The sequence below is a fragment of the Porites lutea genome, chromosome 5, assembly GCF_958299795.1.
Source record: "Porites lutea chromosome 5, jaPorLute2.1, whole genome shotgun sequence".
NCBI classification, from domain to species: Eukaryota; Metazoa; Cnidaria; class Anthozoa; order Scleractinia; family Poritidae; genus Porites; species Porites lutea.
Window position 1 is genome coordinate 13,532,270 of NC_133205.1, and position 27,370 is coordinate 13,559,639.

Consider the following 27,370-nt stretch of genomic DNA (forward strand, 5'->3'; position numbering starts at 1 on the left):
CAGTGAGGATGTTCTCTTGGAATTGCGGTCATATTGGTTTTACGTGGAAACAAGTTGCAGACATGCTCCTTGTTTCAAGATGGACTATAAGAAGACGTGCTGTTGTGTATGGTTCACAGGAAACAACAGGTTTTTCTGCATTATCTGATGAACAGATTGACTTTTATGTCAAACAGTTTATTGAAGAGCATGGGAATCTTGTGGGATGTTCTATGGTGCAAGGCTTTCTTAAGTCTCTTGGCTTCAGACTTCAACGCCGCAGGGTAAGGGCAAGTATTTCCCGAGTGGATCCGCATAATTCTCGCATCAGATGGGCAATTGTCGTTTCAAGACGAGCTTATTCAGTACAAGGGCCGAACAGTCTGTGGCATATTGATGGCCATCACAGTCTCGTGAACTGGGGATTTGTTATCCACGGAGGAATAGACGGTTTCTCAAGGCTGATAGTGTATCTTCACTGCTCCAACAACAAGAGAAAGGAAACTGTAACTCACCTTTTTCGCCCTGCCACTGAACGCTATGACTGGCCATCAAGAGTAAGGAGTGATCATGGAGGAGAAAATGTAGGTGTCTGGCAGTTAATGGAAGAGGGGCATGGTCCAAATAGAGGAAGTTTCCTGGCTGGAACATCGGTACACAATCAACGCATCGAGCGTCTCTGGCGGGATGTATTTTGTTCTGTCTGTCATATTTTTTATTACACATTTCAGGCCATGGAGGAGTCAGGACTACTCCAGCGAAACAACAGTTTGCACAAGTTTGTACTACACTACATTTTTACCCCCAGAATAAATAAGGCCCTTCAGTCATTTGCTACTCCGTGGAATCATCATCCTATGAGAACGGAGCGCCATTGGTCTCCGTTCCAGATGTGGACAAATGGGGTGCTCGACATAAGGAATCATTCACTAGTAGGCATTTCTGATGTAGCAGAATCTGGAGGAGATGTTGACGACCTACAATGGTATGGGTATGACCCTTTTGCTCCAACGCCAAGTGATGATGGACTTTCCACCGTAGAAGTTGAAGATGTCAATATCGACTTACCTACTGACACCTTGACTTTGCTTAGGCAAAATATTGATCCGTTGCAACATTCTGATTCCTTTGGGATTGATCTGTTTCAGAATGGTTTATTGGTACTAATGCAGGCTGGAGAGTAGAATAGGATATCTCAAGGGTGATAAGGGCTGACTATTTGACTTTTAAGTGGGGACCAGTTGGATTTTCTGGTATTTGGCTTGACCAAGAATAGACCATTAAGCGTAATTGTATGTTTTGACTTCCCAGTGTAGGTCATATGATGTTCCCAAGGGAATTCTACCAAATTTATGAATTAACATTAATTCAAGTGAAAATTTTTAAACCTAGGTTGATTCTAAATTTCATTTTTCTCCGAGCCCTAATTATATGTGGATTAGGGCTGGGAGACAAAGGAAACTGAGAATTAACCTAGGTGAAAAAATTTTAAGCTGAATATTTAATGTTAATTTTGACCTTTAACATATTTGTTAATTGAACTGAATTGGGAAAACAAAAGATAAAAGCTAAAGGTATATATTGTTTTTCAAGACTACTACTATGATAGCTTTTTTGCCTACTTTTTTAGGGGTTATTAAATATATTACTACTAGTTCCATACAATAATTTTTTACATTCAAAGCCTGTTTGAAGGATATTTTTTTATGAAATCTCCCAAATTCCTCACTCCACCACCCCCTGAAAAAAAAAAGTCAAAGGTCAGTTCCAACTCTGTTTGGATTTCCCTGTGTAATGTGTGTATGACAATGATGATGGTGGTGTGAAGAGTACAGTGGAGTTTCATAAAAAACGAGTTAGTTTGATGCTGTGGAAGGGGAGTTAGGTTCTACAACTTACAGAATGCATTTGATGATGTATTGTGGAGGTATGGCAAGCTATTTGGTATACAACAGCCATTACATTGTATTATCTTGAACGCAGGATTTATTCTGTACATTAATAAAAATCATGTTACTCATATGCTTAAGCTTAGGGAAGGACCATTAGAAAAGTTATGGGGGGGGGGGGGGGGCGAAAAACAAAAAAAAAATCATGCAAGGGAAAATTAAGTGAAAAAAAAATTCATGCATGCTGAGTAGACCAGGAGAAAAATTTCTGCATTGGCCTTCCACACATTTTGCACAAATCTCAAGAAGGCAGGCAGGAAAGCATACTGTGTGAAAAACATCAGCCCTTTGAATAAACTTCCTGTTGAATTTTGGTCTTGTAGATAATCATACCTGATATAAAAAAATATATCTAAGGCTTGTAAGCTTATCATAAATTTTAATAGCTGTCAATTTCAGATATGATTATTAAATAACTTTAAATAAATTTGATTATACTTTTCTATGTATTATAAAAAAATCAACATCTTATAAGGTTATCATTTCCTTACTTTGTGTTTTATAGCTAATATCTGGAACAAATCATTTCTTTTAAATACCATGCATAGATAACAATAATCAGAGTATTCCCCACAAATCGAAGGAAACACCCAGAATATATATTATTTCTTGGTACTTCTAACAAGCAACAGATAAATAAAAATAAAAATAACAAAAAAATCTATTTTCTTAGATTTTGTTTTTACAGTTGTTGCCGGTCCTTTTAGATAAATGGAACTAACTCAAAGATACATGTTCTTTTCAGACTAGCAGCCTAAAGACTTTAAACATTTGGTCAAATTTATCTATTTTTACCACACATTTTTTGACAATTTCCGTTCTGGTTCTAGATAATAACAATATCATCATCATAATTGTATTTTACAAACAAAAACTTTAACGTATCAATATGGTAAGAATATATCATAATTTGTCAATGGTAGAGGTATATTGCAGAATGCGAAACACTGAACGCAGAATGCAGAACGCAGAACGCCGACAACCCGGCAACTGATGAGGATCGTGAGGAGAACGAAACCATGGTCTTGCCTGATCACAAACAGTGGCAATAACAAAACAGTTTAAAGACTGTTAAGCTTATTCAAAGCTATTACCAAGGGAGGAACTACGTGCTCCAGTCAAAAGACTCACACTGTCTTTAGAAAAACACTAAGCTGGAGTTTACTGAGTCACAATTCGATTCTCCATAGTAAGTTTATGTAGCACTAAAATCACATTTGCTCAGTATAAATGCAGAACCTTCCAGAGCATAATCTACCCAGCAGATAAAAACAACTTTATTGGAATAAGCAGCATTTTGGCATGAGGTAAAAGTCGTGTAGGCCTGCCACCCCCTTTTATTGCTAGTCAAATAAAAGGAGTAAAGAGAGCCAGGGACCAACTGAAGGTGTCCGTTTTACAGAGGTGTCTGTCTTATAGAGGTGTCCGTTAAGAGCGAGTCAACTGTACACTCTTTTAGAATGCCTTAAATATAATGCTGTTTACATGTAAAATTTCAGCAATGCATTAAACTTGCGCAGTACCAATGCACGTACAATACAGGATATCTTGTGTATAAAAGGCTATTGTGAACTGTACCTTAGAATATGTATCAATTTACTTTTGCATACGTGCCCAGGTAGCCTATATTTAAATTGTGCCCTTGGTTAAGTGAACAACTGAATGATTTAATATTTTTTTAGTTTAGTGTTACTTCAAGGAAAAAAAATATTCGTGCACAACATCTTGACAAAAAAAAATATTCATTCACGGGAAACATTAAAGAAAAAAAATTCCTGCGGCTCGAAAATTCCCCGCCCCCCCCCCCCCCCCCCCGTAACTTTTCTAATGGTCCATCCCTTATTAAAACCAACTGCTGGACAAGTCAAAAATGGCTGTCAAAAGTCAATCCTGAACATCATTTTTGCATATAAGATCTTTTTGTTGAAAGAGAACTGCAACATAACAATAAATTGACAACAATACTCTCACCAATACATACATGAACTTGCAGTAACAATATAACATACAGACACCCCTAAAAAACGCAGTCACACTAACCTCACTTTAAATAATATATTTTCTTGAATTTGACATTGACACTATTAAGGTTAGTAAGGTTAATTTTAATTTAAGGGGGCAAAGTATTAACCTAGCTTCAATTTTATTTTGTAAGGTGTGCTCTGAATATTGCAATGGAATGGGCGTCAGGGAACAACATCTAATAATTTTAATCACCAAAATGTGCATAATGCAAACAACATAGCTTATCAAAACGCCTTTGGAAAAGTCACTTATAACCATTCAGAAAAATTTCAATCACAACTGTTTTTAACCAGACATGAAATCATTAAAGCTAACGATCCACATCAGTCTAGGCTTCACTAAAACTCAACGAGAAGGAGAGCAGATTCCGTCTCATTTTTTGGAAAACGGAATTTTGACAGAACTTAGACCAGTGCAAAATATAGCAGCTTGTGCTTCTTGCATCACTCAAAAATCCTTTATGTTGTCTCCTTCAGTAAACAATATTATCTGCAATATAGTTTATTGTGCCTACAGTGAACTAAGAGGCACTAAAACCTTCACCCAGTTTCAAATAACTCACCCTCTTCATTTTCAAACCTAGTAATAACAACATGCACTTTAGGGCCCCACAGTCATGTTAACAGTTCTGTTACCTAACAACGCAAGTGTAAAAACAACAACAAAACCAAACATGCTGACTCTTTACACATGTAAACAGCCTCACTGCTACAGGGTAAAAGACTAAATAAAAAGACCATGATGGTGACTGAGACTGAGTACACCTTTACACAGTATTAAAAGATGAGCTATCAAGAACTGCATTTAAAGATGCATCAAACTGCTCAGAGCTGCCAAAATGTAGAGGTAACTTAAATTCCATGGTACAAGTTGATGCAAAGATGTTTGGGGTGTCTTCAACAGTAACCCTTATACAACCTGGGCGTAAAGCCGCTGTTACCGATTTACATCCAGTAATAAAGCTTAGTAATTTACACAAAACATCTTCGTTAGCACTGGAAATAAAACTTAATAAAATTTGTGTAACATTTACAATACTAGGGTTGGTGGAATCTGGTAAGCGAATTAAAGATTGGACAAAATCTTTGTGGATCTGACCTTTTTGGTGGGCAAAAAGGTGTTCGAATTTCCTTGGCTCTTTCTCAATTTCTTCCAACAAACCCAAAAGGGTTAACCCCTTTCAGAATTGGTCCAGAACTACTTTGTGCGTAATAAGTGATTCATGGATCATCAGCGACTGAACCACCGATAATCTGTTGTTTTCCTGTGAAGTGCAAAAGAAATTGTAACTAGTTAGATTGCATTCACCCTTCATGGAAAAATGCCAAGAAGATGTTGTCAGGTAAGAACATCCTTTCATTGTTGTTGAGTGGTCTGTGTGCCAGACTAGCATTCAAGTGATTCTGGGTTTGAGTCCCATTTTGCCTCTCAGCAATACTTGTAAGTAGACAACTAGTTCCCTCCTACCAGCTTGGGTTTTAAATCATGTAATGTTACATTTGTTTTTTTTTTGTGTGTGTGTGATTATTTGACTGCCCGTACGAAACTTGCAGCGCTGTACAGCGCCACAAAATCGCTTCAAAATAGCTGTACAGCTAAATTACAGCTGTTCAGCAGCCTTTTAGAAGCCAAACAGCAGCTTCATTCAAGTTGCAACGGGCTGCAAAAGCGCTGTGCAGCCTTTGAAGGTTCTTTGAAGCTCTCGGCAGCGGTTTTGCAGCGCAGTTGCCGACTTTCAAACGCTGCGAAGTAGCTGCAGTAACGCTACAATTCAGCTGCGGTCGATCTGACTTTCTTGAGCCCCAATAACATGAATCGCCAGATAAAGCCTTGGCACAGATTACGGCTATATAACGCGAAAACTTTGACTGTACCTCTAAGAAATGTGAGTAAGCTTGTACGCAAGGAAGATGACTTATTGAATAAACCTCCAAATTCTATGCTTTCACTAAATTTTATTCCGTGACTGGTGAGTGTGGGAATGTTATCGCTAATTCCCTGGAGACATTCTAGGCCGTAATCTAATTGGTCGGTCCTTTTGCATGAGATCCCATTACATCTCTAGACAAACACGGGATTGCCCAAACATTTGCGACCGTTGAATGAAAGGCGCAAACATTCTAAGTTTTTTTACATCTAGTTCTGTTTCGAGATGGAAGTTCTGTTGATGTTTTTGGCTGGAACAGCTCAAACGTATTTGCAAACAACGCACTGAACAGTGACTTCTACGCTAAGTATCGACGAATCGAACCAGAGCAAGCAACACAGATACAAGAATCTCAGATGGGGTTCGCACTTACAAGATTTTTATACGCTCGTGGTAATGTGCGTTCCTTAGTCCATTGTAAAATTTAACGACGACCAAAGTAAAATTGGGTTGATTTCTTTCATGAGAAAAGTGTGGAAGATCGTGGATCATGGACAAAACGTCAAGGTGAGCAATGTCCAGCTTAGCCCGTTGCAACGAATCAAAGTATCATTTGCCTGCTGTCCGTGTAAACTTTATGTAGAACAATCGCTGTTATTCTCTTTATTTTTAAAAAAGATAATTTTCAATGTCTGCATGTTAATGGATGTTCTTACATACAGATGAGTGACCGTGATTGCTAAATATTTACAAAGCGAGACTGTTGTCACGTGCTTTTGTAGCGTGTACGCGTGGATACTAATAAAGTATAAGTTGCATTTTGACTTTGTAGTGGTTTTTACTCCGCTACTAAGGCCTTGTCAACTCCTCTACCATGTATCATGATTATTGTATTATTGGAGCCTGCATTTCTTTTTTTTGTACTAACAAGTGGTAGGCCATTACCGGTAACAACATTCTTTGTCTTTTCGAAGCCACTTTGCAGCCACTTTGCAGCGCAGATCGTGATTCGGGAATTTTCTGCACCGCTGCCAAAGCGCTGTTTATCGCTGTCAAAGGGCTTTCCACTGCAGCCAAAATTTGCGGCTGCTGCAGCCCAGCGCTTTTGCAGCTCTTTTACAGCGCTTCTTGAAGCCATTCTGCAGCGCTGCAGCAGCGCTGCTCGTTTCGTACGGGTGGGGTGCCTGTCAAATAGTTAGAAAGCTAAGTACACTTCCATTAGAAACAAAGATTTCACATTATTTTACATTTTACATGTACATCATTAAGTCCTAGGACAAAATAAAGTTAGCACACAGAAATAAATACATGGATAATAATGAACCAAAAAAATGAAACTTTCACACATGTGTTACATTATACAGTTATACATCAACTTTATGTACATGACACATACATTCCAGTCAATAATCAAAATTGAGTAAATATAAGCACATCAGTCAGAGCACACAAATTGAAACAATACATTTTTTTAGGTGTACATGTACAACCTGAACAAAGGATGAACACATTTGAAGTGCCATGATTTTCTTACTGTCAACCGTCTTGCTTCCCCACAGTTTTGCATCAGCTGTAAAAATTCATCTTCCTGATTAATGGTTTCAATGTCAACAGGTCTTGCATCTCTAATCTGTAAATTTTATAATGCTGTTATGTCATGGAATAATAATTATTGTAATAAATTTTGCCCACTATGTCTTAGAGTGAAAATTACTTTCCTTTTGTCATAGAATTAGATTTAAGGACCTAATTAAGGATTGTACATTCATTCCTTTTTGAAGAAAATTATTTTATTATCCTCATTGAATTTTTTAGCAAAAGAGCAGAGAAAAACACTTTAACTAACCAATTTAAATACCTAAATGCTAACACTGTTGACTGTCTTTTCAAAACCACCCACCACATCAAAAAGTCAAAACTAAAACATATTAGTTTACTTTTACTGTGTCAATTGAAGGATTTTGAGCATAATGTAATATTAAAACAAGGGAAAAAACTAAATGTAACACTCACCCTTGTGACATAGTCTTCCAAGATTCCATCACTAATGTCTAAGACACTAGCTCTTGTTATTCCCTGCTGCAAATCTCCAGTTGCCACATACCAATATACGACTGGAGACAAATAGGGGAAGCCTGGCCCACCTTGGATCATACTGTGGGCGACCATTTTCCCAAGAACTTCAAACACACCATTTAGCACATTGTCACTACGGTAAATAGGAACTAGACGTTCATATGGCCCTTGGAACATCTTCAACCCTGCATCTCAATTGCCAGTGCAAGGAAAGCATCTTCATAAGCTTGACGAAGCAATCCACCATTATCAATTGCTGGCTCTCTTCTGAGCTGAATCTTAATTTGCAAATCTGGATTAAAGTCGGGGTCCTTGTAATATTGAAATAAATCAAGAATCAGATCTTCTCTGTCAACTTTAATCTTCTCAGTCAGACTATACCCCTTTATTTTCAACTTGAGCTGCTTAAGTATCCCGGACGCATCCATACATGTATCAGACTGCACACATGTACATGCACTGTCTGCTTTCTCACTCAACTTCTCAGCTGCCAATTGAAGAGAACCACATTGGATCAGGGTATCTCTAATTTCACTTAGTTTGGCCTCAGGGAACAGAACAGTCAGAGAGGAAATATTTTTGAAATTTGACTTTGAATAAATCCTTCAGTTCTTGGCGAATTGTTTGTTCATCGGCACCCGTCAACAAATCAAACTCCCCTTTCACTAAAATCATTTCCTCCTACATTGTGTATTCATCATTTTGACTGTCATCTTCTTCCTCGTCATCAGCGTTGAGATTTACTTGATCAAGAAGAAACACTGTCTTCGGTACAACATGCGCCCTTTGCTTTGAATTTCTATCGTGTGCACGAGCAGACATAGCTGGTGCATTTCGAGAATTAAATTGAGAATTAGAAGCTGATTGTTGTTCACCTGTCCCGCCAAGCTGTCTCGCACTAAAGGACGCAGATGAACGAATCAAGTTTCTCGTTCTATTCACCAGAGTCTGGTTTGTAACATTTCCACGTGTATTAAGTTCTTCTCGGACACATCTTCAAACTACGTCCTCCAGTGAATCTGAATTGTCCGCCATCTCAAAATGAATGTTTGCACTAGGAAGAAGAATATTATGGAATGTATGAAGATGCTAGTGCCCAGGCCCTCTTCGACTCCTATTTGGGAACAAGGTTCTATTGCATTGTGGGAAAGCACTTTGTTTACAGTGTTTGAGTTGGTTGTTGACAACATACCTTTGCGTGATGGCAATTGGAGCTTGACCTTGAAGGGCCGAGTTCTAGAATATGGCGGGAATATGGGGTCGATGTCGAATGATTCTCGAAAACTGAGAAAAACTTTTCGTTGAAAGAAAGGAAAGCTCATTTCTTGAGCTTGACGCAATACTCTCTAGGCGTTGAATTGAAATTTGTTGAATGTGTTAATTTTTGTTGTTGAACTTGATTAAAATATGCCGTGACCTTGAAAGAAAATCCGTTGAACGTGACTTGATTTTGGTGAGCTTGATTGAAATCTCTCTTGACCTTGATAAAAAATTTGTTCAATGTGAAGACAATTTTGCTTCTTGAATTTTGCACCATTTGGCTTTCCATTCTCGATCACTCCATTCAGCAAATTTATATCAACTACAATGTTGTTTCTTTTCTCTGTACGGTCTTCTGAGTCGATTTCAGAGCAAAGTTTCCGAGCGGTGACGCTTGTGTTCGACTCCTCCTCCTCTAGCCATTTTACTTGATCAAACCATGATCCCTTGTCTGACTGTGCCAGTGTAGTTTTCTAATGCTCCGAAATACTTTCCGTTGTCCTTCTCTGTTTCTTCCGTTTTCATGTGCTAGTCCAGGGACAGTCCGATTTCTGTTTCACAGGCTTCATATTCCTTAGATGTTTTGATGATTGTCGAGAGTAAGTTTCCGAAGAGAGTAGAGTGTTTTGAATTATCGATCCCGAGCTACGCCAGCACGCGCTCTTGAAATACGACACTTGAGTGTTTTGTCATGCAATAGACAGGGGCTGTCAATCACTTTTCGCGCGCAACTTAACATATTCACTGTCAGATGGAAAAGACGTATTTAACTTCCAGAAGCCCGGGCCACTGGGATTGGTATTGTTTGCAAGGTGGAGCGTTATCAAAGAATGGTCTGTTTTGTACCCTGGCAAAATGTCAGCTTTTGTACTTGCCGAACTTAGACTATTACTCGTCAAGAAAAAGTCTAAGCGACAGTGAATTTCGGGCTTGCTTCTTCTCCAAGTGAATCTTTTGATATCCGGATTGGAGACCCGCCAAATGTCGATAAGGTCTAGCAAATTTATTATGTTTTGAACTTTCTTCAAAGAATTTTTGTGAGTGGTCAGTCTTCCTCCCTTCTTATCATTTTGGACGTCCAATACTAGATTAAAATCGCCACCCAGGATAATGTCCTCGCACTCGAAAGAGAGGAGGTGGCTGAGAACATTTTAAAAAAAATTCGGATTGTCGTCATTTGGCGCATAAATGTTTCCAAGGTTATAGTCTTATTTTCAAGAATAAATCTACTGAAATAAATCTTCCAACTGGATCAGAAAATTGTTTCTTGATTTCGAATTGAAAGTTGTTGTTGAACAGGATGCATACCCCTGCACTTGAGCTAGAAACGCTACTAAAAATAGCTGAGAAGCCCCATGCTGATGACCACAGTCGTTGTGTTTGTTTGGTGCAGTGATCTTCTTGAAGAAAGAATATTCCAAATTTTTTCATTCTAAGCCAACGAAAGGTTTGTCGCCTCTGAAGGTTGTTGGATAAGCCCCTCACATTAAGAGAACAGATTATCAATGCGTCAATTGGGAACTTGTTGATCATTAAAAGTAGTGAACTGGAATGTAGAAACAGAATGCAAATTACGATAGTTAACACCCGAAAAAACAAAACAACGGCTACACTGGAAACATAAAACTATAAACACAAACAAAAAAGAGGTACAATTTAAGCGGCTTAGGTAGAACATACCTTGAAACAGAAAGATTGGTGAATCTGGAAAGGAAGGAAAAGGAAATAGTTTAACTTTAGAACTTACAATATACAAAAAGGAAAGAATGCGTTGTGTGCAAACGGCGAAGCAAACGTGGAGTACTAGTCTCAGTGGTAAAGGTTGCAATAGCAATTAACGAAAAGGCAAGTGAGAAAAATCGAATTGTACTGACCCGAGTGAAGAAAAACTTCTATGAGCGTGTAGATTCAGCTGCAGGTTTAAGTTCATTGGGTATGTTACCAACATGATAAACGTTATCATTTATTACTAGATTTCTGTCTAGTACTTTCGCGCTCATGCCTTTCTTCTGCGCTATGAACATCGCTTTAATTAGTTCCTTTCTTTCAAGCTGTATCGCCTTTGCATAGTCTTTAGTTATGTACGCATTTGGATAATCCGTCGAGTGTCTCAATCTTCCTTTCGCTTTAAGAACGCGGTCCATATCTTCCCGGCAGAGAAATCGCGCAATGATGGGTCGGGGATGGTGAGGGGAGTCCTCAGGCCAACGTGGCTTACCGACTCTGTGGACAGCATGAAAGTATATATTCTGTGTGTTTATGTTCAACCCGTTCTCGACGATATCATAAACGGTGTCAGTGCAGTTCTCGTGTTCTTGCTCCGGTATATTCATAAATCTGAGGTTCTCTCGGCGAGTTTTTCAGTGCGATGATTTTTCCTGTTCTTCGGATAGCTTCGTATGTAAAAGGTTGATTTGACACTCCTGCAGAGCAATTTTTGCTTTAGCGCTTTGTGAAACACCATTGTCTTCGAGCTGTTTTTCCAAACTTCTATTTTTAATTCATCTTGGAGATCTTTGATTGTGTCCCACGCTGCGTTCAATAATGTTTCCATATCGTTTACTGTCGATTTTACTTTCTCAATTTCTTCATTGAGTTCATGTCTAAGACATGATAACTCGGACTGCCAAAGAGGTCCTTCCATTCGAGATTCCAAATGACATAACTTATCCTTAATGATGAGTTGTTGTTAATGTTGAGTGAGATGTGATCGTCGTCCTTACCTGGTGTCCCATCGCGGAGCAAGCGTTTCGGCGATGGTTGATATTGTGAAGAGGATGAACTCAAACAGCGTGTTTCACGTTGATTCCCTGTAGAAATTAATTTAAAGATGATTATATGACCAGAGGGTGTTTATATAGCGGCTTCTGTCCCTTTCCGAATGAAGGAATCAGATTTTTTTTTTCGCGATTTTCGGCCATCATGCTCTTCCCAGTCCCCCATTACCATCTTAAGAAAAAGCAAAAAGGAATCATAGATTCTTTCCTCTGATCAGGAAACCTGCTTTCCTAAAATTAGCAGTGATTAACTTCTGAATTCAAAAAAGAAAACATGCCCTACACAGTTAGTTGTTTGCTGGCGATATGTTTGAATATATATGTACTTTTCAAGTTAAAATTGGAGATTTGCTCTATAGATTTGTGTATAGTTTCAGATAAATTGTTCTAAGCAAGCAAAATTCCTTACAAAAACTTTTACAGAACGTGTTTCATTGTCAATAATTTGTACATAACCAGATATAGTTCCTTAACAAAGCAGAATTACTTATAAATAATGGAATGGGATGTGCTTACAAACTCAAAACCTTTGCACACGGTCAGTCCTTCGCTAGCCACACGTTTAAATATCCGTAATTTTCAACATAAAAAAAGAAATTTGCTCTCTGATTTGTGCACATCTTCAGATAAACTGCTCTTAACAACATAAAACTACTCCTAAACTGAAACTGAACGTGTTTTTAAACTGAAAAGCTTACCTGTGAAAGAAAACAGCGTCGAACCAAAATCCAATATGGCTGAAGGCAGCATACGGCGTCTAATGGCTACACATTGTTGTCCAAACAATGGGCTATTGTCTTTCCAGGCCGCTGAATGGTGGAGAGGGTCGATTGTGTTGGAAATCGGAAATATCTTAGCGCGAGGCTCGGGTGATCGTCGGCAACCTTCGGAAGGCCTCGCCAAGGTTCGGAAGCGATGACATCATTTAGCATAAAGGAAGGACACATGAGCAGTTATTATAGTATAGTAAAAAGTGAACTTATGTGTAATCGGTTCGGTCAAGTCAGACATGTGGGAGAGAAAAAGTGTCCCCTGCACAGGGCCTATGCGCAAACCAGAACGCATGCGCAATACCAAAAATAGGAAAAAAGATGTAAAAAATGCAAAGGGGAGAATCGAACTTACACCTTAGAATGTTGGGAAAGAGGGGAAGCCCGTTCTAACGTTAACACCATGTGCTAGCGCGTTCTGAACTGAAAGAAAGAAGAAAAAATAAAAAAGTCTTTCCGACATTGATAATCGATAAAGGCCGAAAAGAAGGTCCCGATTGGGATTCGAACCCGAACTTTCTGTGCCACAAACAGACGTACTAACCACTATACAATAGGGACAATCACAATAAATGGATTCAAAATATTTATTGATAAAACAGTGGAATAATTACAAAGTAGAAACCAAAATAACAGCTCGGCTGGGAACTGAATCCAGATCTTCTGCGTCAAAGTAGTTCCAGTTTTTAAATCAGGAGATGAATCTAAGCCTGTCCTGTTTACAGTTACCAGAATAGATCTATTACTAATGAAAATTACTATGTTGAACAAGTTATAACTGAAAATATGAAGCGAGCCTTCTCTATTTCCGGTGCTTTAATTTGGAACAGTATTCCACTTTCTATCAAAACACTTAAAAAAAATCAATTCAAAAGCGAACTAAAGAGAAAACTCTTTGAAATACTGGGAAAAGAGGACGACTATATTAGCGTTTCTGATATTACAGGGCAATTCTCAAAATCGTAACATGGTGTACTTCCGTATGAAGTACAGTCTGCCTTCCTGTCTCACTCTGGTTATAAACCACACGACAAACTAGATTGCTTCTGGGATTGTTCGTTTAATATATATATATATATATTTATAGAATTATCTTTTTTCTCTTGTACCCGCCTTGAATAGCCTTCGCTAATTGCGGCACAAGCTTTGTAAGCTATATTTAATTTGAAATAAACTTGTTGTTGTTGCTTTTGTTCTGCATGACAGGCAGAGATTTTAACCGTTGTACTACCGAGACCATTCATCATAAACCCTCCAAAGTTTAATACATTATACAGGCATGTTGAGACTACGTTAAAAGGTATCTTGAAGTTCTAATAAAGCGTCTGGAAAATCATAAATGTTCCTGACCCCAACGATAGCTGTTTTGGGTAGAAAGGTGGGTAAGGCAAATTGCTCGTCTGACATTTGATCACAGGCGTAGAATAAATCTTGATCGTGTCTGTACCAAAAGCAAATGTTGCGTTGCACATCATACACGTACAGGATTTTCTTGAGAAGTTTGGCCATTTCCACCGCCCAACCGGTACCTCCAAAGCATAAGTTACTTTCAGGTTGAAAGGTGGTAAAGGCGAGCATCATTTCTGCTTGTTTCACCACATGATAATTTCGGTGAATGTACTGTAAGCTGATGGGATTGCTCAAGGGTTTGTTCAACCGAGCAGACACTTGGTTCGTGATCGGAATGGCTTCTCCCAACTGTGAATGAGTTAATGGAGACAGGTATTTGCTTCTTGGGTGACAAGGTGGAATAAATATCTGTACAGGTAAACCAAAGTCTCTGGCGAAGCATTCTGCTTCTAAATCGACTCCGCTAGTGCCACCACTAATAATCGTAAAAAGATTCCACATCCGACATCTTGCTCCATGGAATGAAAGAATCACATAGTCAAAGGGAAATATAAATAGACCAAACAATGATGCACTGACGTCAATGTCCAGAGAATGAACAATGCAATGACGTCATTGCCCTGACATGTTCAATTCCCACAGGACTTGAGGCTTTTAGAGCATAGTCATCAAAATAGGCAATGGCTTTTTCACAAACATGTTCAAAAATCTCTTTGTCATGAGACAAAAACGTGTTCAATTCATCAAAGGTGAAATTATGGCGCGAGATGGCATCTAAAATGATAGCTTGCCTTGTACTTTGGAACGTTTGATAGAGTTGAAAAGGGTGTCCATGTTCCTTTCAGAAAAGGCAGTATTGAATGGAACTCAAGCAAGTCACTCGTTCATTTTATAATCCACATCTGGTTGTCTCTTCAAGAATTTAAAAAAGGCCGTCGTTTCTTTGTTTAGTTGATTAAAAATCTCTTTGTTCAAAGCATAGAGATTGTAATTCAATTCGTCAAAGGTAAACTCTGTATTAGCCAAGGCTTCAATGAGCAAAGCGCGAATAAACTCTTTGTACTTGGAAAAGTTTCCAGGATCTAGTTTTTTCAACAACGTGTCCATCTTCCAACTCTTTGACAGCAGTGTTAAGTCTTGTCAATTCCTCCGGGGCAGATTGAAGTTGCTAATTTAACGTCTTGATTTTCTGAACTAAACTAGCGCAAAAAATCACGGCTTCTCCCACAATAGCAAACCACTCGTTGTCAGTCATCACTGATGGTGAGTCAGCAACATCACTTGCTTATATTGACAGTTCACGCTCCACTGACTCGTCCACCCTAATGTATTTCCTTTGGGACTCTTCTGACTTCTTTTTGATAAACAGGGTGGACATTGTCACTCGGTTGAGTCATGGTAGGACAAAATGAAAAATGTTATTACAGAACACACTTTTATACCCATTTTCGCATACGTTCGGTTAATTCATCAACATAAGGATCTTCCCATCTTGGGTCAGCTAGCTCTCGCTCAAAAATATACTGCACTATTTTACATTTGCCATCTCAATTGTTAGTCACTCAATCTAATCCTAACCCCTTGTCAAAGACATCCTCTTTCTCGTCATTAGTGCAGTATTCACATAGGATCCAATCGAGCAGTTCATAGCATCGTTTTTTCCATATATTTCGTTGCTGATTGACTTCTTGGACGGTGGGTTGCACTTTCAATGGTTTTCGTAACCACCAACTGAGCTTACACGCCATGACGCGAGCGCAATAATCGTGCAAAACAGGAAGCTTGCCATGATCGTGTTCTCTACACCAAGCTCTATCATCACCGGGCTTCATCACTTTGGTGGTGCCTATAGGACATTCCACGAGCTTGTTGAAATCCAGTGAAAGGTGAACAAAGGGAATGTCCATGGCTTGAAGCACGTCTTTGAGTGGTGTTGCCTCTAGCAAACCCACCGCCGGGTAATCGGAGGGACAGTGGGTCTTGTACCATTTCTAAACATCAGCAGCAACCAATTCTTGATCTCGGCCAGAATTGTCGTCAAAGGTTAGCCCATGATGGTACTTCATTTGCTCATCAATACTCATTTGGGTCTCATAAAGCAGGCAAGTCATGTCCAGGAGAATAAGACAACAAACGATGATGATATCCTTCTCGACTACATAAACCAATTTCTAGATAAAGAAAAAACTCATCGGTGATTTTTAAACCGTGACAGAAAGCAACAACACCCACAGTCTCCATACTTTGAGAGTGAATGAAATCTCTAGGTAGAGGGACGCTACTTAGAAGGTCGCAAACGTGACTAGATTGACGTCATTGACCCAAGCGTAAACAATGTAGGGACGTGATCTGCACTTGCCCGCTCCCTAGGGAGAAGCGTTGACGTCACTGCCCAATTCCCTTAGGACCTTATTGCTTCATAAAATAATGCGTGTTATATGAAAAGAATCATTATGTGCAAACTTCAAGAACCGGCTGTTCGGCAATTGCAACAAGTGAGAATGTCAAAGCCACAATCCTCTCAACTTATTCACACCATATTTGGTTCTTCTGATGAAGAGTCCCTAACTACTCCTGAACAAGCTAAGATGCAGCAATTGGAAAAACGAATGATGGAACCTCATGTACTAATTCAAAGAAACAACAAACGTCCCAAAGGCAAGAAAACCAAGAAAACAGTGAACCGTAAAGAAGTTACTGATGATCCACCATATGCTGGAGACGAACTACGAGTCATTCCACCTCAGCCAACAGTGCCCACAAACCTTTTAATGCCTGGCCCGTCATCAACAGGATAACTAGCAGAGTTTCCTGATCAAATCATGTCTCTTCCAAGCTATGAAGAGATGACAATGGATGACATGTTTAATGGCGGACCTAGGTCAATGGAAACACAACCTGACCCTGTGCAAGTGTTGGAAGAGGGAGTGGCAGTGACGCAGGATGGGCGAACCGTGGAATGGTGGCCTGTGGAGGAAACGGTGGCTCAGACAGAGGTCTACGAGTATTTCAAAGATTAAAACAGACCTTTGCATACCAACTTTGTCCTTCCTAAACAAGGGCAATACTCTACCTGCCCTGTCGTTTTTGGAAGTGTTGAGAGTAAGCAGATTGTGGCTGAAGCGTTATGTAACGAGATACACACCGAAATACTCAATCAATGGAGAATCCTTAGCTGTGAATGTGGATTAGTGCCCAAATTGCAGTTGAGTCAGACACCCAGAAACAAGAACAGTCTTCCTAGGCTTTCCCAAACCTCGAGACGCCAGATGTAGGTATTTTCAGTGGATCCATCAGGCCCCCAAACCACACTATAAGCCCAAGACAGCAACCCGAGCAGCCCTCAAGAAACGACTGAATGACATGGTCAGTGAAAAAATGACCTTTCACAAAAAGGAGAAAACAGAGGGAGGGTTTCAATTTCCTTAAAACATTGTAAAAACGTGTGATTCATTAGTTTTTTGCTGCGTGAGTGCATGTTGTTTGTCATGTCTTGCCCTTTCCCTTGGGACGGTCATTGACGTCATTCACGCAAGTGTAGACGTGATGCTCTGCACTTGCTCGCTCCACAGGGAGGGATTGACGTCATAGGGGTTTTGTTAAATATACGGCATGTGTTGAACCATGATCAGTTATCATCATGAGCTTCCACGGGAATGAACCCTTAAGCACTCAGTTTCTTTTAGTCTTTGGGGATCAAGAGAAACCTTGTCCCTCGTTGTATGGGAAAGAAGACGATAAGAAAAAAGTCAAAGAGGTCCTTCAACAAGAGATTCATCCTGAAGTGCATGCCAAATGGGGTGCCAATTGATTCCCAAGATTCAGTTTAGTAAAACCGCCAAAAATCTCAACAAAGTGTTTCTCACGTGTAGTGGTTCGGCTATAGAATCTCGCTGCAAGTTTTTTTCAGTGGATCCACGCACCGTTGTATCCCATGCCAGGTGATCCAACGCCAGACTGGCTTCGAAAAAAACAAACTGACAAGAAACCTTACAAACCAAGACCTCTCGAACCCTACAACCAAGAGAGTCGGACATGGTTGCAACAAGCAGAGCAAAATGTAGAGCAGTGGAAAAGCAACAAACTGAACAAGCCTGGCTCAATCAGTTTGCTGAAAGCACCCGTAAGCAAAACGAACGATGGGAAGCCAAGAAAAAAGCCCCTGTGCTACCAAGCACCTTTCAGTGGAGTCCCGAGATAGCTGAGGTATACAAGAAACGAGAACAATGGGAGGACATCAATACCATGGCCAATTACCAGTTTCAAGCCTCTGTGAAGAACGCCTGGGGACAGGTCCCTCCTAATGATGCAAGTTTAGCGTCCTATTTACAGAAGAGAAAAAACAAAGGCAAACTCCTTTATATATCCCCTGCGGATGAAAAGTTTTCACAAGCCTGTCAACAGCTTCGCAAACCCGCCACTGGATTTTGGCCTCAAAACGAAGCAGCCATTGCTGAGTTTATCCATGGACCATTGCCCTTTGGTGACTTACCAGGAAAAGTGTGCAGTTTGGCCTCCTATTGCCGTAAACGAAAGCAACAAGGGTTACGGTTAACCCCAGTTCTAGAGCGGTTTTTTACACAGTTAGTAGATGTTCATCGTAAGAAAGACCAAGTGTCCAAGTGCCCAAGTGTCATGGACAATTTCTAGAAGGACTTAAACAAGGCGCTACCATAAGATCTGTTAATTTTTAAAAATAAAAAGCCTTTAAAATCTAAACTTAAACAGAGACTGCGCACAAGCGGCTGTGCATAATGGCAAAAAAAATATCACCAACAGTGATTCGACCACCTGCATACAAACGCATCCAAGCGTAGGCGACTGACGTCAATCTAACTTCATTTGGCTGAGCTAGGCAGGTTGTCTGACGCATTTGTTTTTCCCTAAAGACTTTGTTGAGCGTTCTAAGTTGCACGTTTACTTTTTTCCCACGTTTTTGCGCTATATCTGTTCCTTCAAGTTTTTCTTTTGTTAGGGTTAGGGCGAGGGACATGGTGATTTGCCTACGTTTTTGGATGACTTGCCTACTCGTGGGTGATTTGCCTACGTTTTGGATGATTTGCCTACTTTTATGGTTGATTTGTCTACTCGTGGTTAACTTGCCTACTTTTATGGTTGATTTGCCTTCCTTTTTTTATTTCTTTACTTTAAAGCTAGGTGAATTTGTTTAAATTGCGTGGAATCAATGTTTTTCAACTTTGTTAATTTTTTTTTCACCGATGTTCTTGAGATTGTCAATCATGTAATGTTTCTCGGGCGTCGCAGCTGAATGCGTCATTAGAACGTGCACTGCACGCTTGTCTGTATCCTCAGTTCGGTGCAGGGTAGACGCTGCCATCTTAAGCATTCCCATGGAGGACAGAAGTCATCATCGTCAGTACTATCGCTACTTGACAGATGCTTTTCCAAGAGGCGAAGAGGGTCATCTTGCCGTTCTATTTTTTTCCCTGGTGGTAGATAATCCTCAGCATCTGATTCACTAGTAGTAACTCGACGTTTCTTCTTTCTTTCGACAGAAAGTTTGCAATCATAGGCAAGTTCTTTGGAAACTCCCTAATATTTCCTGGCTATTCTGATGGCTGTTTCATATGCTGAGGAGTCCCTGGCTAATTTGTGGTACCGCTGAAGGTGGGTTGTCAAATAAAGTTGGACTCTGTCGCAGAGGGGACAGATTTCCTTTGGTCTACCACGAAATATCTTTCGGCTTTTTCCTTTCCCTTCCTTTCTTTTTGGACCCCGCGTTTTGTTTCCATGGTAGGCCATCTGGATTATCACCATCTGCTCGTGCCAGGGGTATCTTTTCATTTTTTTGGACATGAATCTTTATAATATGTCGTCTGATGACGGTGACAGATTTGTGGCAAATGGGACACGTTCGTCTTTTGTAATGCTTTCTCTTAGACCTGTGCTTAGATGTACTGGGCCGCCCAATTTCTGGTGTTTTTTTTTTTTACCTTTTTTGGGATTAAGTAGTCTGCTGAGCACCTTCACTCCCACTGTCACTTGTGTCAGAGCTAGTTTCATGTGTTCTTTTCTTCTTTGGCTTTTTCTTGGGTGTACTGGCCCGCTCAGCGCCTCCACTTTCACTGTCACTTGTGTCATAGCTAGTTTCATTTGTTCTTTTCTTCTTTGGCTTTTTCTTGGGTGTACTGGCCCGCTCCGTGCCTTCACTTTCACTGTCACTTATGTCATAGATAGTTTCATGTGTTATTTTCTTCTTTGGATTTTTCTTGGGTGTACTGACCCGCTCAGCGCCTTCACTTTCACTGTAACTTGTGTCATAGCTAGTTTCTTGTGTTCTTTTCTTCTTTGGCTTTTTTTGGGATGTACTGGCCCGCTCAGTGCCTTCACTTTCACTGTCACTTGTGGCAGGGCTAGTTTCATGTGTTATTTTCTTCTTTTGACCTTTGTGGGAACCGTTACTGACCGTCTTAGCTTCTTTTCTTTTCTTCTCTTTTGGTTTACTCTCCTTGTCCCAGCCCATGTCTTTGATTATTTCTCTAATTTCAGCTGCTTTGATGTTTCTGTAACTCTCATCAACTGGTTTACCGTGCTTTGTCTTGTGTAGCAAATTGATGGTTTCTGCTTGATTTTGGTATAATTCCTCCAGAATACGTTTCGCTTGGTACTGTGCGGCATACATCAAGGTTGAATATTACTTAAACTCCAATTGCAGGTTCTCGGAGTCTGGTACTACGTATACGCGTGTTTTAGGGGTAAACGTTTCATCGTCAAGTACTGTATCAAGGTCAACAGGCCTATCTTGTGCAAGGTGGGCCAGACTTTGAAGTTTCTGGCGTGTTGAAAGGATCTTATCATGCCATATGTCATCTGAGTCACTTGAAATAGCCATCGTGATAGTAGCCCTAGGATGTAAGGGTTAGAGTTATAGTCTGAGAAGTTTTTGCTGGTGTCATACAGAGCCAAAGGCTAGTACAATCTCACCACAAAATATCAGTTGAAACGGTCAAATCCTCTTAGAGTTATGGACAGTCAAAGTTTAGCCTCGATTTCATGTAAAATGACCGAGTAGGGGAATAAATCATACTTTTTCCGTCCGCCATGTTGGAGGAGACGTTACCCACCAAATATCACTTCAAACGGTCAAATCCCCTTGGAGTTATGGACAGTCAAAGTTTCGCCTCGATTTCATGTAAATTGACCGAGTAGGGGAAGAAAACCCTCTTTTTCTGTCCGCCATATTGGAAAAAACTTTAACCATTAATAACTAAGAGAATAAAAACATTTTCAACCAAATTTCGTCTGCATTTAGTCCACTTACAGGGCTATAAGAATCACGACGTTTCTGAGAATCTAGTGCAACCTGTTAGCTGATTTAAGCGTGGGAATTTCTACCCTAAATGACGTCACAACTCATTAAATCATGACGTGATCGGCACAAAACTGCTATCAAACGACTCCTTGCAAAGTCATCTAGCTAAGCAATGCAGTAATTAGAACCTCATAGTGCATTAAATGCAATTAACTGTTTTAAGGGCACTTGAGAGCACCGTTAACTTAAACAGAGACTGCGCACAAGCGGCTGTGCATAATGGCAAAAAAAATATCACCAACAGTGATTCGACCACCTGCATACAAACGCATCCAAGCGTAGGCGACTGACGTCAATCTAACTTCATTTGGCTGAGCTAGGCAGGTTGTCTGACGCATTTGTTTTTCCCTAAAGACTTTGTTGAGCGTTCTAAGTTGCACGTTTACTTTTTTCCCACGTTTTTGCGCTATATCTGTTCCTTCAAGTCACGTTTATTTTTCTCTGTCTTTGGCTAAAGAGATTAGGCAGCCATCATGGTATTGTTAACCGCCATCTTGTTTGACGTCATTGCCTGATAGACTGCACGTTTTGCCTTACACGCAACGTTTATTTTTTCTTTCATGTTGTGTTTCGCTCCCTCTTCCCTTGTTTCCCGAGTCAATAAAACACCATAAAGATTTACTTCCCCTTCCTTTTTTATTGGTAACCTATTTTACAGCTCGGGACGTATGGAGCAACCTACAGTTCTCCGCCCAGTTCGATATAGTCTTCAAATAAGTCAAAATACATTTCAACACATTTTTCATGCATAAGTTGTCTTTCTAGAGGTGTTGCCTTCATGTATTTCCAGTAAGTGTACTCCGTAATTTCATCTATACATAATCTTATGCTTACAATTCTTATACAGTGTGTGCATAAATTATCGTTTGCCGTATTTTTCCATTCTGTGTAATCACCATACTCTCTCTGTTTCAATTCTTCAAATGTCGCTCTGGAAATACATAAAAGCAACCGTTTTACAATTCATTATTTTTAAATAAGAGGTGCGCATCGGGTTTTACTCTATAAACTCGGTCAAACGTTGTGTTCGCTTCTATCACATCAAATTCCTCGTAACGGCCAAATTTGATCCACTCGTCTAATAGTAGTTTAAAGACGCCTAAGCGGATATCGCAATGGCAAGTTTTATTCGTATAACACTATAAGGTGAAGGGGCACTCTGGCAGCATTCTAATTTCCATTCGTGCCATTCTAAAAAATATAACAAAAAGGACACCCTTATTCAACGCGTTAATTCTCGGATCCCGCTCTCGATTCCAGTCAATGCTTTCCCCCTTCCACGCTATCCTGAGACCATCCAAGGTTAATTGTAATTTAACAATCCGCTCACAATGCCCACACACTGTAAACGACAACCACTTGCTAAAGGGGCAATATTTGATTTTTTTCCACTTGTTTAAACTCACAATCATAATTCTAGAATAAAACAAAAAACACTATTTTACAACGACAACCATAACACTATTAGACTTGCAGGCTAATCTAAATCTTTATACAATTGAATCCTTTCACATATTGCTCCGAATAAAATTCAAGAACCACACGGTAAATGAAGGTGTCCAATGTACATCAGGGATTAGTTTCAACAGTCCCAGTACTGATCTATAAACAAAACACCTTATTACAAATCTACTATGGTATTTACATAAAGGGGAATATGAAAGTTAACTAACGACGAACAACTTTCCATGACTTTATTAACAAAACCGCAAAACACATCCACCGGCCATTGTCCGTTGCTATTCGCGCCCTTATATGCTTGAGTAATTTTCAATGTGATCCTAGAGAGGAAAATTTGCAAAATAAATTTTCATCGAAAGCGGCCAGTCTAAATCCCTTAACATTCTTACGTTTATAAGCGTCTCTCTGCAAACAAAACAAACATTCATTCTTTTTAGTTCATCACCCTTTTTCAACACAAATCCGACTACTTTAGCAAAATACATAATCTAAAAAAGCGGCCAGTCCAGATCTCTTAGCACTGTTATATTTTTAGAGTCTTCCTACAAAACAAAGCAAATGGGTTCTAAAATAGGTTGCTTGTAAAAGCAACACCACGTGGCTGGGAAACAAACTCCATGTCCAATTGTAATCATCCACATACTTTAATTCCTTCATTACATACCTGAACTTTTTTGCATGTTCTTTTTTATACTTTTTGCGAAGGGCTTGGTATTCGGCCTCTTCCAACTACATTCTCACTGTATGCCAGGGGGGGAGGGATTTTCTTGCTGTTTCACCAGTATTTTTGACTGCTTGGACAGCTAATTCTTGCAACGAGGCAGGATTTCTAATTTCAGGATGGAGAGGCTTGAGAGGTGACAAGGCCATCGTATTTCGCACAACCAATGTAGATCACTGAAGCAACTGGATTCACCATGAATGTAAAGCGAAATGATGCCTCGATTTTAGCGTCACTCTCTATACATTTTAAATTCATAACTTCTTTCATTGGTTCTGTTCGTTTCCCTTGAATCTTTCTCTTTTCCGATTAGTCGTTGCGATTTCACCCCACCCTACCATTTGCATAGAGCACATTTTACGCTTTGTTCTACTACATTTCGAAATCTTACTGTAAAGCAAGTTTCTTACCTTTTTACGCATTTTGTTTGGTTTAGGATAAAAACATGTTACTTCTACTTAATTTCTTACTTTTTCACTTTTAACTTCCAGCAAGAGAGAATCCACGCGTCATGAGCTTGACTGCTTTTTCAATATTTCATTACCTTTTCACTTTAAATCCTTTTGCAACGTTTTAGAAAGTTTTTTCCCCTGATTCACTACTGTGCATGCGTTCTGGTTTGCGCATGCGCCCTGCGCAGGGGACACTTTTTCTCCCCACATGTCTGACTTGCCCAAACCGATTACACATGAGTTCACTTTTTTACCTTAATATAATAACTACTCATGTGTCCTTCCTTTATGCTAAATGATGTCATCGCTTCCGAACGTTGCCGAGGCCTTCCTAAGGTTGCCGACGATCACCCGAGCCTCGTTCTAAGATATTTCCGATTTCCAACGCAATCGATCCTCTCCACCAATCAGCGGCCTGGAAAGACAATAGCCCATTGTTCGGAGAACAGTGTGTGCCTGTTAGACGCCGTATGCTGCTGCTGAACTAAACAGTCTGTAAGTGCCAATTGCATTGTGGGAGTCTTAATCCCTTTGCACTTTGGGAAGTTTTCAATTTAGTAAGAATCGCAAACGTTATCATAAAAGCATAAGAGACACTTACATCAGGCTGTTAGAGGTAGTTTTTTTCTTAGAAGCTATATTGATTCAGACAAACATTTTCCATTGAATCTCTTGCTAAGGGAATTTAATAAATGAAGTGGTAGAGATATAATTACTGGCAGATGCCGAATTTTGGAAAATAATATTTTGATGTCACAAATATTGTTTTGTTTGATTTGCTTAAGTTGATGGATAAAGTGCTAAATCTGGTTATTATCCAAAAGAATCTATATTGTAATGTGGGTTCACCTGTGAACTAATTAATACCTTTAAAATAGGTTTATTTGCAAGGTTCGAGAGGGGCGATTTGCTTAAAATCCAACAGCCTTTCTTATGAAAGTTGGGTAATACTGTTACTTGAACCTTACCTCCATAAATTTCAATGTGTATTCAAAGCGAAAGACTTGTCCTTTTGATAGGTATATTACTGCTTATATATAGATATATATTTCTTGCTGGCGAGATGGTTTGGCAGCGAGGTGACTGGATAACACCACATGAATATCTGATGTAAAAATGTCCGAGTGTAACAGTAATTAATTAATGAAACTTTTTTATAGCGCTTACATCCACTAGTTCTTCCTGGCACTGTACAACAATATTAAAAAAAGTAATGTTATAGTAATAAATACATAAAATAAGAAGATATAAAACATTAAACTCTAATAATAAATTAAACCATTATTAATAAATTTCCTAAAATGGTAGATCTTTAAATTTTTTGTAAAAGTAGAAACATTGTTCGATTTATGAGTGTCTAAGGGAATATTGTTTCACAGTATAGGGGCACATGTAGAAAATGCCCTGTCGCCATATGTTTTATTACTGGATTTTTGTTGCAAAGAAGTTGTAGGGAATTTGTACGAAGTTTCCTAGAATGATTCTGGTATTGAAGTAATTCGACCAAATACCGAGGGCCAAGACCATTTAGAGCTGTAAAAACCAGCAAAAGTAACTTGAACACAACACGGTAGGAAATCGGAAGCCAATGAAGCTTTACCAGAATTGGACTTTTATGATCAAACTTACGAGCACCACATAAGTTTGAGCAGTTGAAGTTTCCTCAGTTGATATTGGGTAATCCATAAAAAAGAGAGTTACAGTTGCAACGAACGTGCACTTCTTAACTTTACAATAAGGTTTCTCTGCAGAAAGTCACGATACAATTTTCTTCCTTGTCTATTGTTCGTAAAGGGTGTCAATCGCTTGTCCTTTTTGAGGAATAACTTCAACTCGTCAATAGTTAAACTAAACCGACGTTTGGATCTTTCCACTAACCGCCTGTCTTCCTCTGTTGGGGTGATTACAGGAACTTACCCTTTACCTAATATGCTATATCCCCAAGAGATCATGATCGATCATGATCGATCTTCACAACTTCTAGGTACACCCCGTTTTTCTAAACTGTCATGTTTGCTGTCACCTTCTGAAATATCCGGACCTCATGATTTTGGCATTTGTAAGGTGATGCTTTTAGTAATAATGGGCTAAAACTGTTACGATGCGGAGAAAAGCTAGAATTACCAGAGAGTGTTGTAAAATCTTAACGGTGACAGCCAAACTCCCCACCCTTTACAACAATCCGACCTTAAGTGAGCACCTCTCTTATTAATCACATTTCTAGCCTGGGACCAGGTTCTGTAGTGGGGGGAAAAGGCAAAAAAAAAATCGCGAGAGAAGCGAACGTAGCGATAGTCTGGGGAGAAGGAATAGTGACCCCTCCCCTGTCCTCAACTCCGCTCGCCTCGCTTGCCTATTTTTCAGAATTCACCCCGTTTTTTTTTCTTTTTCCCCCGATTACGAAACCTGGTTCCGGGCAATCACATTTCGCTTCAGTCATTTTGCAAGCTTGTTTTTCAGTGATCTACCACTGAACTCCTTTGGACTCGAATTGGGAATTTTCCTGAATCCTCAAGAGCCACAATGTGATGAAAATTAACTGAGGGAAAATAGTGCTGCACCATACACATTCAACTCGGATATTTATAACTTCAGTAAGCTAATAACCTAACCCAACCGCTGACCCAGAGGTGAATAGTTGTTATGGTAGGGGGGAAAGGGGAACCCGCAGCTCTCCTCTAAATCTCAGCGTAACCCAACACAAAACACACACAACCCTGGGGTGCGGCTCGCTTCAACAACAGCAACAACAACAGTTTAAATAAAAGGTTGCACCTATAGTTATAAGGAAGGAAAACACTTTAACTGAATAAGGAGTTCAGGTAGGAACTGGTAATGGTACTCATATCAACATACACCTTCTTAGTCTGCAAAATCTTGATCAGTAATTTATGTAATTTACGCTTGAAAGGGTCTTTGCGCTGTTCACGTAACGTAAGAGGAATTTTGTTCCAAATTCTTACACCACTTCTAGGAAAAGTCAGCCAGTCATTGTAGGTCGTCCATGCCTTTGATCTTGATCGGTCTAGCTGTGGCATCCTTTCTCAAGTAGACCACAGAGTTCTTGGCCCAACAATACTGGTAATGATGTTGTTTTTAAATTTTCTTCGCTTCATACGGGATCGATTGCATCTTTGGCGTTAAATGATCAAAGATTCTGATCTCAGGAAGAGAAGCTTGATCAGGAAGACCAAGAGCAGAAGGGTTTATGCTGCCTGCATCTTTTCAACATTCCATAACACGTTCCTTTGCGAGACGCCTCACAAATTTGCAAAACAGAACCACGGTCGCTTCGGCTGGGCACTCGGTGGGCAGTGTCAATATTTTGTATTGTTACCTCGGCTCCCATC

At 39.6% G+C, this 27,370-nt stretch overlaps 2 pseudogenes; one reads left to right on the plus strand and one right to left on the minus strand.

Moving 5' to 3' along the window:
• LOC140937926 (uncharacterized) overlaps nt 1-1,163 on the plus strand; it is a 1,528-nt pseudogene extending 365 nt beyond the window's left edge.
• Nucleotides 1,164-4,013: 2,850 nt separating this feature from the next.
• Nucleotides 4,014-8,718, minus strand: LOC140937927 (G2/M phase-specific E3 ubiquitin-protein ligase-like; annotated as a pseudogene).
• Between the last annotated feature and the right edge of the window lie 18,652 nt (nt 8,719-27,370).